This window comes from Sinocyclocheilus grahami, unplaced genomic scaffold (genome assembly GCF_001515645.1).
Source record: "Sinocyclocheilus grahami isolate Dianchi unplaced genomic scaffold, SAMN03320097.WGS_v1.1 scaffold481.1, whole genome shotgun sequence".
NCBI classification, from domain to species: domain Eukaryota; kingdom Metazoa; phylum Chordata; class Actinopteri; order Cypriniformes; family Cyprinidae; genus Sinocyclocheilus; species Sinocyclocheilus grahami.
Window position 1 is genome coordinate 587,701 of NW_015505660.1, and position 12,384 is coordinate 600,084.

A 12,384-nucleotide genomic window follows, 5' to 3' on the forward strand; every position below is an offset into this window, starting at 1 on the left:
GTGAACGCTGAACCAGCAGTCAGCAAGGCATAGTCTATAAAGTCCTCTAAGCTACAGTTAATGTTACTTTTTGGCATCCAAGATTTCGAGGGTTCATCGAGTCCAAAACGGAACAAGTCTTTAAATAAAATTTCATCATATAGTGGAACCTGATACGATAGTACACAGAACCGGTGAACATACTCCTCAATAGAAAGGCCTCCTTGCCGAAGATGTAGTAGCTGGGTGACTGGGTCCATACCTGGCCAGATTCCACTGGAGAAGCCGCTGGATCCTTGTTGGGCCGAGTATTCTGTAACGAGGCTGACGAGACGTGAGACGTTCGGATCCAAATGTGAAGCTTTAATAGGAGAAGACACAGACGTGGTCATAAAGCAGGCAGGGTCAAACAGAGGCAGACAGGTATATGGTGGGCAAAACACAAGAATAATCCTAGGGCTAGCGTAGGTCGATGAACTGCAGACAGAGTCACAGGGGCAAGGCAAAAGGGAGGAATCCAGGAAAACAGGCGAAGATCAAAACTGGAGAAAACGGCTAAGGCTAAGGCTAAGGCTAAGGCTAAGGCTAAGGCTAAGGCTAAGGCTAAGGCTAAGGCTAAGGCTAAGGCTAAGGCTAAGGCTAAGGCTAAGGCTAAGGCTAAGGCTAAGGCTAAGGCTAAGGCTAAGGCTAAGGCTAAGGCTAAGGCTAAGGCTAAGGCTAAGGCTAAGGCTAAGGCTAAGGCTAAGGCTAAGGCTAAGGCTAAGGCTAAGGCTAAGGCTAAGGCTAAGGCTAAGGCTAAGGCTAAGGCTAAGGCTAAGGCTAAGGCTAAGGCTAAGGCTAAGGCTAAGGCTAAGGCTAAGGCTAAGGCTAAGGCTAAGGCTAAGGCTAAGGCTAAGGCTAAGGCTAAGGCTAAGGCTAAGGCTAAGGCTAAGGCTAAGGCTAAGGCTAAGGCAGGGAAACAAACAAGGGCTCTGTAGTGTCGCTATCGCTAGGGGAGTGATAATCGCTGAACAATACTCGGCAGAGGGAAGGGATCAGAGTGAGTGTTATATAGTGAGGGAGTGATATGAAACAGCTGGGTGCAATCAGTGTTAACAGCTGTGTGCAATCCGTGCTGAGTGCAATCAGTGCAGTGTGCAAATTGTGCAAAGGATGATGGGAAATGTAGTCCGGGGTGCTATGCAACAGTTTGTGTTCCTAGATGCATGTCAACAGTGAACATTTTCTGTTTAACACAGCTGATTCAGTTTGTCAGCTCATTAATAGAGACTCTAAGGTCTGAAATGGAAGGGTCAGATAAGGAAGAAATCCAAAAATGTGTACCGCTGATAACCCTCCAGAAACAGGTTTGGGAAGCACTTCTATAGAATGGTTATGCTTTATATAATATATGAAAGAAAAATAAATTCTAAATTACCTCAAAACAATTGGGGGTGAAATGCTTATTGATTTTACAAATTAATACTCAAGGGACATGTACTAGTAATATACAATATGTTTGATTGCCAATTATAATATTCATCTGTGATGTAACTTTCAGATCTATTTACTTCAAAGATGTCCTACCCAGTGACTCTAGGGCTAATTGGTGGTGGAGGAGGTTCTTCATTTTCATTTACGCGTGAGGACAATGGTGCCAGTTTAGAGAAGATCGGGGTCTGGGTGGGAGAATGGCAGGTGAAGGCTGTCAATGTTTGACTTTCAGATGGCAGAAGTGATACCTTTGGAAAACCAGCCGGACCGTATCAAGAGTACATGTTCAAGCCTGGTGAGTGTTTCACCTCACTGTCACTCTGGGGAAACGGAGCAGGAAAACGTCTTGGAGCCATCAAATTCAAGACCAACCTTGGTGGAGAATTTTTTGCAAAGATGACAAGCTGGGGTTTAAAAACAGAATATCCCATCGATGTTGGCTCTGGTTATTGTTTAGGAGTTGTAGGAAGAGCTGGTGCAGATATTGACTGCATGGGATTCATGTTTCTCAACGCAGTTCAATCAACAGTTCTCACCAATGTCAACTATACCACAATAAACCAACTGACACCACAGGTATCAGTGGAAGAGATCAAATCCGTCACTTACACAAACGGCTCTTCTGCCGAACAACCGCAAACAATTGAAACCTCGAAGAAAGTGATCAAAACATCTTCATGGTCAATGAGTAACAGCTTTACAGCAGTGGTTCAGGCTATAGGATTGCCGAAGGACTAAAGAAACGTTATCAGCACGATGGTATAAAACTGTACATTTCTAGTCTATTATTACCACCCACTGCCACTTATACCAACGACAGAAATAAGCGCAGTTAGAATAGCTAAATATGTGGGAGAGCGTTGCTATTGAGTGACTATATTGTATTGCAATAGGTAGCACTTTAATATTAACCTTGAATCAAGGCTAGTTAGCACATAATGAATAATTGAAATGGTTTAATAACAATATTTTGTTATGGTTACACTTGAATTGGATACAAAATAGATGAAGGATGGTAAAACATAAACAGTTAATCGTACCCAGCATGTACGTAAAATATTACCTGCGTTAAGAGAGAGGAGGGGGAGGGGGTGGGCAGAGAGAGGGAGAAAAAGAGGGAGAGAGCCTCAAGAAGAGAGCTCCACCGAAGAAAAGAGACAGCAAAGGAAAGAGAAAGAGCAACAGTTACAATCTTCTTTTATCCCTTCCTTGACCATGTGACTAAAAACCAAATCTGAGACATTCAAACTGACCAATCAGCAGATTACAGCTTCAGCAGCTGTGACAATTAGCAGACCCCTGATGTATACACATGTTGGCCTACAGGCCTTGATCGATATCAGTACCCCTGTGCCTTTAGGAATTCCAAATGGCCCTTTTGTTGCTCAAGATATGTTTGGGACAGGATAGCAGAAGTCTTTGATTATTTTTGACCCTACAAAGTGAAGGGATTCCAGAGGTTCTAGAACTTTCTACAGGATTCAGTTTCAGCGTTGGAAAACAAAGCACCTATAGTCTGGTGCAGACAGATGAGAGAACCGAAACTCTGTCTTACACTATAAATGTGCCACCTAAAAAGAAGGTGGATGTTGACATTACCATTGGCAGAGCCACGTCTGACCTGCCTTGCACTGGCACAGTGAAGATGACTCGCAAGAACGGCAGTGTGCTACAGTATGAAACCAAGGGCCAATAGAAAGGCATCACTTACACTGATATCAAAATGAATATTCAAGAATATGATCTGTGATCTGTGTGTCAAGACAGGTTGTTTTTGGCTGGTCTTTATCTCATTTTACCAGCAATGTATCAGTTGTTCTACATTTAATTATCTTGTTTGAGCCTTTTTTCCTCTGGTCCATTTCCATTTCTGGTCCAAAAGGCACTTTGCTCAATAATAATAATTCATTACATTTATATAGCGCTTTTCTGGGCACTCAAAGTGCTTTACATTGTCAGGGGGTATCTCCTCATCCACCACCAATGTGCAGCATCCATGGATGATGCAACGGCAGCCATATTGCACCAGAATGCCCACCACACACCAGCTTATTGGTGGAGAGGAGACAGATTGATGAAGCCAATCAGCAGATATGGGGATGGTTAAGAGGCCATGATGGTCAGAGGCCAATGGGCAAATTTGGCCAGGGATTTTTAGTGACCAGAGAGAGTTAGGACCTCAGTTTAATGTCTCAGCCGAAGGACGGTGCTTGTTGACAGTATAGTGTCCCCGTCACTATACTGGGGCGTTAGGACCCACACAGACCACAGGGTGAGCACCCCCTGCTGGCCTCACTAACACCTCTTCCATCAGCAACCTAGTTTTCCCAGGAGGTCTCCCATCCAGGTACTGACCAGGCTCAGCCCTGCTTAGCTTCAGTGGGCTACAGGGTGATATGGCTGCAATGAGTTTAAACAGGGGTAACACATACTGTGCATTATTTTGTCTAAATAATCTTTTCTGATTCTATTACAACATATACATATAGTTCCATACTTTGTGTAATCACCTTATCAAGATTCACTAAAATCTCTAATAATAATGTACTTCTTCACATAAGAATTTCAAATATGTTTACTCTTACATTTAATAAAATGTAAGCCCTGTGTGTAGACTCAAGTTTATCTCTATTTAATATTGTTTTATTTACAATAATGTTTTCATTTGAAGTCAGTATTATTATTAGTGTTCCATTTGATTGATAATGCGAACTTCGTATAATTCATTTTATTACTGACTATACAAAACTGTTCTAAATAGGCACTTGATACAATATTGGATTCAAAACATTTCAAAACACACCAAAATCCCCACATCTTAACGTTATTATGCTTAATATGCATACTATTCTGTAGTGTGTCTAAATTCTAAGTGAACAACTTCATTCCCTACATCTGTTCACTCTTTACACCCACAGTGCACTCTGTTTCGAGTGTACATGCGATGTACAATTGCTAAAGCCCTATTTCCCAAAATCCAATTCGGATTGGCCCATTCTGCTCACTAATAGCTTCTGCTTTTGGATTTATATTTAGACATTCTAAAATCACTATTATAACAGTTGAAATCATATTTTGTCAAAGTTTAACACTTAATTTGTACTGAGGTACCAGTTTTTGCAATTATGCCACATTATGATTACAGGTAAACCTGAAAATAGTGTTATAGAGGGGACTTTCTATATAATATCATGTAAACGCAGTCAGTTATGTTTTCAGAACAGGACAAAACATCTGATATGTGGAAATAGATCTGTGCATTAGTGTGAATGCAGTCTATTAAAGCTGCCAGTGTCTATGATCTCATCAGTAATAATCAAATGGCAATAATTCTGAGAAAAAAGAAAAACATAACTATGATTATCTGTAAACTTTCGGTACTTAAAGCACTCCCAGATACTGAAAGTACTTTTTGTTTATCATTTGTAATTGCCTTTCCCCCCTTTTTTTACTTTATATTTGCTTGTATGTTTTGAAGCTATATTTACTTTTAATTAATGAATTAACTATTTTAAAAACTAGCCTGCTTATATAATTTACTAAAAATGCACAAAATATACTTGATATAATCGTGATGCATTGTGATATCGAATTTAATCGAATCGTTGACATGATAATCGTAATCAAATTGAATCGTGAAACCAGTGCCGATTCACACCCCTACTGCGTTCCGTGTGAAAGAGCCTTAACAGCATGCGTTCTGGAGACTCCGTTCAGGTGCACAACTGCACATTTGCTGTGGGGTATGCAAGATCAGTGTTGGCGGCCCCCTGTATTCTAGCCCCTGACACTAACTCCAACCAGGGCCGGTTCTTGAGAAGGGTGGGCTGGCAGATATCCTGTGTGGGTATTTTTCTTGTTGCGGGGGGGATATAGATATTTATACTGTAGATATTGCTATATTAACTACATTAACTATAGGCTGTTATATGTACACTGGAAAAAAAAAAAGCTTTCATGGGCAGCCTATGCACTTACACAACAGAATAAACTTTTTTTCTTTATTGAATAATAATAAAAATAAACTCTTTGTTCTCTTTCTCTGTTGTTTCTACACTGGTGATTTTCCCAACCAAACAAGGCCATAATCATATCTGGAACATTGCATTACTGTTTTGAGGAAAATATTAAGACCAGACCACTATGGTAATGGTAAAGGAACTAAATAAATAATACGATTTTTTTTGTAAAGTAATCAATCTGAACTGCAAATAATATTTTTAGCCATTTTAAAATATGCACCCATTCAAATGTAGTTGTATTCCTAATATCTTGAAAGCGCAATACAGAAAAATGCTATTGTCGTCATCAGGGCCGTGCAGAGACCTTTGGAGGGGCAGGTGCTCAAAGTATAAAAGGGGCACATGGAGCACGGCTTTTAATAGGGCTGTGCTCTTTGCTTATAGGTGTATTGAAACAGATGCTTCTGTATTGATAGCAGCAAATGCTGTGATGCAATTTTGAAAAAGAAACAAAAAACAGAAAAGACCATTTTAAGTTTAAAAGTTAAAGACATTTTTCTTTGCACCTCTTAATCACTCTGGAATTAGAAACGGAATTATAGCCTATTAGGCCTATTATTATTATTATTATAGAACATGTGAGAGGATTATGAGATATACGCAACTCTAGTTTAAACGAGTGTAATGACAGTGTTATCTGTCATATCTTCTGGGCGAGAAATAGCACAGAGACTGGACGAAGATGATTATCAAAAGGAGTAGGCTATAGTTTGAAAGGCTGTGCGTTCGAATCTTCGCATACGCTGCTGAGCCGCTTCAGGGGACAAAACCGCACACAATTATGTAAAAATGCGCGGTTATGGCGAGTTACCTCGTAAACACGGTCTTAAATAAGTTATTAAGTCCTAAATGACCATAAAGAGTTGGGAGAAAACCGAATGTGTGTCAGATGTGCATCAGGTTTTAAAGAGACAGCACTGCTTTTAAAGTGAAGTCTGTCATTAGTGATGGAAATCAAAGAACAAAAGAAAAAGGACAAATCACTCCACTGCTCTAGTCGCTGATTAACTTTTGTAGTTTGAAAAATGATTAATTTATATTCATTTTATAGTTTATACATATACAATTTATAGTTTATGTGAGGATTGTTTTAAGTTCGCTTAAATTAAAAATTTTCATATTTTTTTTGTAGCCTATTAAGTGTTAAAAATAATGGCTTTCAATTATACTGTGATGTTGAATGGCTATAATTAATGGCTGAATGCATTTAATAGAGATATCAGTAACATTATTAGTATCAATGATACTGGTCTTCATTAATAGTAGGCTACTTAGTAAAAAGATGCCATTAAACCATATTTAAAATATACCATCTTTATGTTGTTTCTAATTTGGAAATTCAATGTGAAATTATGATAACATAGACATATTAATAATTACAGAAAAATGTGTGATTAATTAGTAATTTTTTTTAAATCGATTGATAGCACTAATGTTAACCTTTTATATATGTTATTGTTGGGAATATTTGTTTATTTTACACCTGAATATGCTTGTTAATTTAATTTCAAATTGTATAGCCCCCCAAAAAGAGATTGGGATGACAATCTTTATCTAATTCTGATTGGGTGGGCAAGACAGTCATTTGGGTGCCCATGCCTGGAGCCGGCCCTGACTCCAACAGAAAACTTTCTGTAAGTCAATGACCAAAAGACCATAAACTAACTTGGGCATGGAAAGATACAAGCTCAGCTAAATTTCAATATGGTGATAAAGCTTACAATCCAATGCTCTCCATTGACTTTCTATTGCGGTAAGTTGCCTCCTTGTCATTTCTGAGGCCATGTCCACACGTGCACGGGTATTTTTATAAACAGAGTTTTTCCTTCTTCCATTTTTTAAAAAATCTCCATCCACATGAAAACGCAAACGCATGCTATGAAGCATTGTCAAGAGCATGCCAAACCAACAGGTGGCGATATAATCTCAAGCGTAAAGCCATGTTGGAATTAACAGCGCATGCTCCTACATCACAAGCCAAAATCTCCGGTTTCCTGGTCTTTTTTTTTTTTTTAATAAAACATCCTTTTCTTTGAGTTGCAATTCAATATTAGTACTTTGTTTAACAAAAAATAAAAAATCACACCAAAATAATTTTGTATAAATACAATCATAAAATAAATGTACAATACTCTCATTTTCCTCTTTACAGAAAACACACTTCAAGTCAGTGTCTTTATAAAACTTTGCAATTACCTGTTTTACAGGATAAATACGATGAACAATCTTGTTTGATACTTCTCTAATTTTATTTGTGATACAAAAACGTCTGGAGATCTTAAAGGTTTCTTTCCAGTTGACATCTTGAAATTGTGATTTCCAAAAACAAAGGGCTAAAGGAACACTGGAAATACTGGAAATAATTAAGATAATTATTATTACATTTTTGTTCTTTTATATGTGTACCTTCCAGTTTAAGACTGAAATCTAACTTCGGATTTTTCAACTAGATCATTTCCTAATAATTTCCTAAGTTCTGAAGGAATTGCATTAATTACCATCATATACTCCTTAACAGGTATAATGAAATGTTTTCTAAAAACTCTGAATATGTAAGCACATGACCATGACTACTATTCAAAAGTTGTGAAACCAACAAAAAATTTTTCTAAACCAATTAACTAAAAAAAAGAGATTTATTTTGGTGTGTAATGTATTTATTATTCCAAATTAAGCATTTGTGAGGAGAAAAACTGTTTCCATGATGGCAATGCCTGTTTGTGAAAATTGGAAAGTTTTATGCGAAGCTTGCTAATATTAAAATTACAGTTAAGAAGAAATTCAATACCACCTACTTTTTCAAAAATAAGATTAGGGATGTAATACCATAGCTTATCTTTTGAACGGATATAATTTTGTGTCCACTGAATTTTAAAAATAGTGTTAGATATTTCAAAATCAAGTACATTTAGCCCACCTTGACTAAGTGGATTACAAAGTATTTTTTTTTATTAAAATAATGATGTTTATTTTTCCAGATAAAATTATATATACATTTATTTATCTCATTAATGATGCTTTTTGGAATATCTACAGTTCCTATAGAAAGTCTTCATACCCCTTCATTTTTTTCACATTTTGTTATGTTGCATGTTAAACTGCTTTGAATTACTTTTTTCCCCACATAAATCTACACCCCACTCACCATAATGACACAGCAAAAACCGGATGTATCACAACTTTGCAAATTTATTAAAAAGGAAACACTGAAAAAGTGACATTGCACAAGTCTCCCAATGCAGTCCAGAGTGGCAAAGGTATGGGACGGAATGCCCTCTGGTGGCTATCAAGGGCACTCCAACTGGTGATCGTGACAACTGTATAGCAACATGAACTATACTTATATCATTCTGTTTGTCCAAATATATATTAATCATTTTATTCAGATTGTAGAATACCATTTGAAAGTGTTGAATGATGCTTACATTACAAACCTTTAAAGTCATTATGTTTTAATTCATGTAATTCATTTCATGTGGAAATGTAACTAAAGCTTTTAGCTGAATGTCTACCAAAGATTAAGAGGCTAAAGTTCAGCTAATACTGTATTATTGGTTATGTTAAGTTGTCTTCCTGACAAAACAAACATACATTTAACAAAAATATAAATGAACAAGCCGAGACAATTACCCATGACAATACAAAAAGAACCCCACATGTAAAAATTAAACAATAGAGAACAGCATGAAGAAAAGTATGTTAAGAAACATAAGAACATAAAGAACTTAAAATTGTTACAATTATTAAGGTTCGAGCAGACATGAGTTCTAATCTAATGTGTAATATAAATAAAAATACAATTCAATCAATTCAATTTAGGCTTTATTTCGTATTAGAGTGATTTAAGATTTTTAAGATAGGAATTTAATTTGAGAATCAGATATAAAGCTTGAGTTCACTCTTTAAAAAAGATTCCAAAAGGGAGCTTTCATCGTAATACCATAAAATAACCCTTTTTGTATAAGATTATTTGAAAAAGAAAGTGCTGAGTATTTCACCTTTTTTAAAAAAAAATGGAGCAAATAGACATTTGAAATTGAACAAAGGAGGAAATTTCAAACAAATCATACAAAAGCAGAAAAAATGGATACATTGGTAAAATCAGTTAAAGACCAGCCAGGAAGACTTTGTCTTAAAATTACACAACTGATTCTTTAGTATTCACTTTGATATCAGTGTAAGTGATGCCTTTGTATCGGCCCTAGGTTTCATACTGTAACACACCGCCGTTCTTGCAAGTTATCTTCACTGTTCCAGTGTAAGGCAGGTCAAATGCGGCTCTGCCGATGGTGATGTCAACATCCACCTTCTTTCTTGGTGGGATTTCTACAGTGGTAGTCAGAGTTTCGGTTCTCTCATCTGTCTCCTCCAGACTATAAGTGCTTTGTGAACCAGTTTTGAAACTGTATCCTGTAGAAAATTCTACAACCTCTGCAATCGTAGCCTTTACTTCCACACTAAAAGTTTTTGTAAAGCTATGACTCATCGACCATGAATATTTTTTGATCAATTTCTTTGAGGTTTCGATTGCTTGCTGTTAATTAGCGGAGGTTTCATTTGTGTAAGTGACAGATTTGATTTCTTCCACTGTCACTTGTGGCTTTATTTGGTTAATAGTTGAATAGTTGACATTGGTGAGAACTGTTGATTGAACCGCGTTGAGAAACATGAATCCCATGCAGTCAATATCTGCACCAGCTCTTCCTACAACTCCCAAACATTATCCTGAGATGATATCCATGGGATATTCTTGTTTTAAACCCCAGCTTGTCATCTTTGCAAAAAATTCTCCACCCTTGTTGGTCTTGAATTTGATGGCTCCAAGACGTGTTCCTGCTCCGTTCCCCCAGAGGGACAGTGAGGTGAAACACTCACCAGGCTTGAACATGTACTCTTGATACAGCCCGGCTTGAGTGCCAAAGCTCCCAATTCTGCCATCTGAAAGCCAAACCTTGACAGCCTTCACCTGCCATTCTCCCAGCCAGACCCCGATCTTCTCTAAACTGGCACCGTTATTCTAACCGGTCAATGAAAACTGAGAACCTTCTTTACCACCAATTTTAAACAGAGTTGTTGGCAGGGGCGTAGCAGCCGGGGGGACACGTCCCCCGCACTGTTAGAAACAGGTGATTCTGTCCCCCGCACTTTTTTTGACCCACCGCCACTATTTCGACCCGCGTTCTCTGATTTGTTACTTAGATTTGAGTGAACTAACATTCAGCCAATCACAAGGCGAGTCATCTCTTGGGCACGTATGCCATGGAGATATATCCATATGTTTCAGAACCGCAGCCACAGAACCGGAAGTGAGGGGCGGAGTTATTGACAATGAGAGAGCACGGTGAGTAGTCTGTAATGTTTTTGCTTTAATTCCCTCTGGTATATGCATTGTTTGTGTGTTATTTTAATCCCATTTGTCATCATTGAGATAATTGCGTGTGGCTTCATCTCTTGTAGAGACATATAAGGATTCAGAGAGGTGACGCATTACCTGAGCTGCAGCAGTGCAACAAATGTTACAGCAATTACCAGCAGTTTTCTGCATGACCAGCATGTTTAAGCCAGCCAAACTGGTCAAATTAAAAAGTAATCTTCAAATCCACTTCAACAAGGCAGTTGTCTGTGGAGGTATGGACATCTTGAGTTGTTTGTTTAATATATGTACTCACAATTTAGTTTACAATAATAGTTTACCTGTGTACTTATTTATTTATTTTAGGCTACTATACATTTTTGCAACCAATTATTGGTGTGATTATTTAGTTGTTCAATAAGGAACAAGGAAGGTTTTTTGTGCCATTTACAGGGAGAATATTCTTATTTTTTGTTGTTTTCCAGGACATCTTGTATTGGGAGCACCCTTTGATTTTACATCTGTAAGTAGTTATCAGTTAAAGTAATTTACCTTGTGATGACAACCTTGGTGGAGATGGTGGACTCTTATTGTTCTGGAGGACTTTGGAGTTTTCTCTGAAAGGTACTGGACATTTCCTCCAGCCTACCATTAAATTTGCACCCCCTTCTGACCAATTTGAAATTAACTAAGATGCATGTGTATTACAGTGCAGACACCCTACAAGAGGCCCTTCCAACTGGATAGATATGTCTCAAATCTATCTATCTGTCTGTCTGTATCTATTTATATATATATATATATATATATATATGTGTGTACACAAATTAATAAGAAATATTAAAGTTACATTTTCCTTTAGTAGAAAGGAAGATCCCAGTAATCCCAAATAGAAGTTGTGAAATGGCTCCATTACAACAGACATCTGCTCAGGGGGCCAGTGGAAGAGCCTCGTTTCCTTATAATGGAAGAAGAGGACAAGGAAAAGGCCCTCAACAATCTCCTGGAAAAATCAGAAGCTTCCAGAGTGCCCTTGTGTTCAGGGGAATTATTTTTGTAGGATTGTCATAACAAAATGGGCCTAAGAGTGAATTGTTCATTTTTATAAACTTCAATTTAATTATTGTGTACATTTTGATTGTTACTTTTAAAATTATGCTGCTGTTTGTTTGTGTGTGTGTGTGTGTGTGTGTGTGTGTGTACAGGTATATATGGTTTATGAGGACACAAATGTGTATAATTACATGGGTACTACAACGTAAATATGGTTTATGAGGACACAAATGTGTCCCCGTAAAACAAAAGGCTTAAAAAACATACAAAACGGTGTTTTATGAAATTCTAAAATTGCCAACAGTTTCCTGTGAGGGGTAGGTTTAGGTGTAGCGTTGGTAAAGGGCAATAGAAAATACAGTTTGTACAGTATAAAAACCATTACGCCTATGGAGAGTCCCCGTAAACCACAAATACATGTGTGTGTGTGTGTATGTGTGTACCTGGTATTTATCACGTTATGGGGACCAAATATCCCCACAAGCAGGGTTGGGCAAAGATACA

The 12,384-nt window shown here is 37.5% G+C and overlaps 2 pseudogenes; one reads left to right on the forward strand and one right to left on the reverse strand.

Annotated features, from left to right (window-relative positions):
* The first annotated feature begins 1,425 nt into the window (after window positions 1-1,425).
* On the forward strand, window positions 1,426-3,350 carry LOC107553766 (natterin-like protein; annotated as a pseudogene).
* Window positions 3,351-9,612: 6,262 nt separating this feature from the next.
* LOC107553767 (natterin-like protein) lies at window positions 9,613-10,735 on the reverse strand (annotated as a pseudogene).
* Between the last annotated feature and the right edge of the window lie 1,649 nt (window positions 10,736-12,384).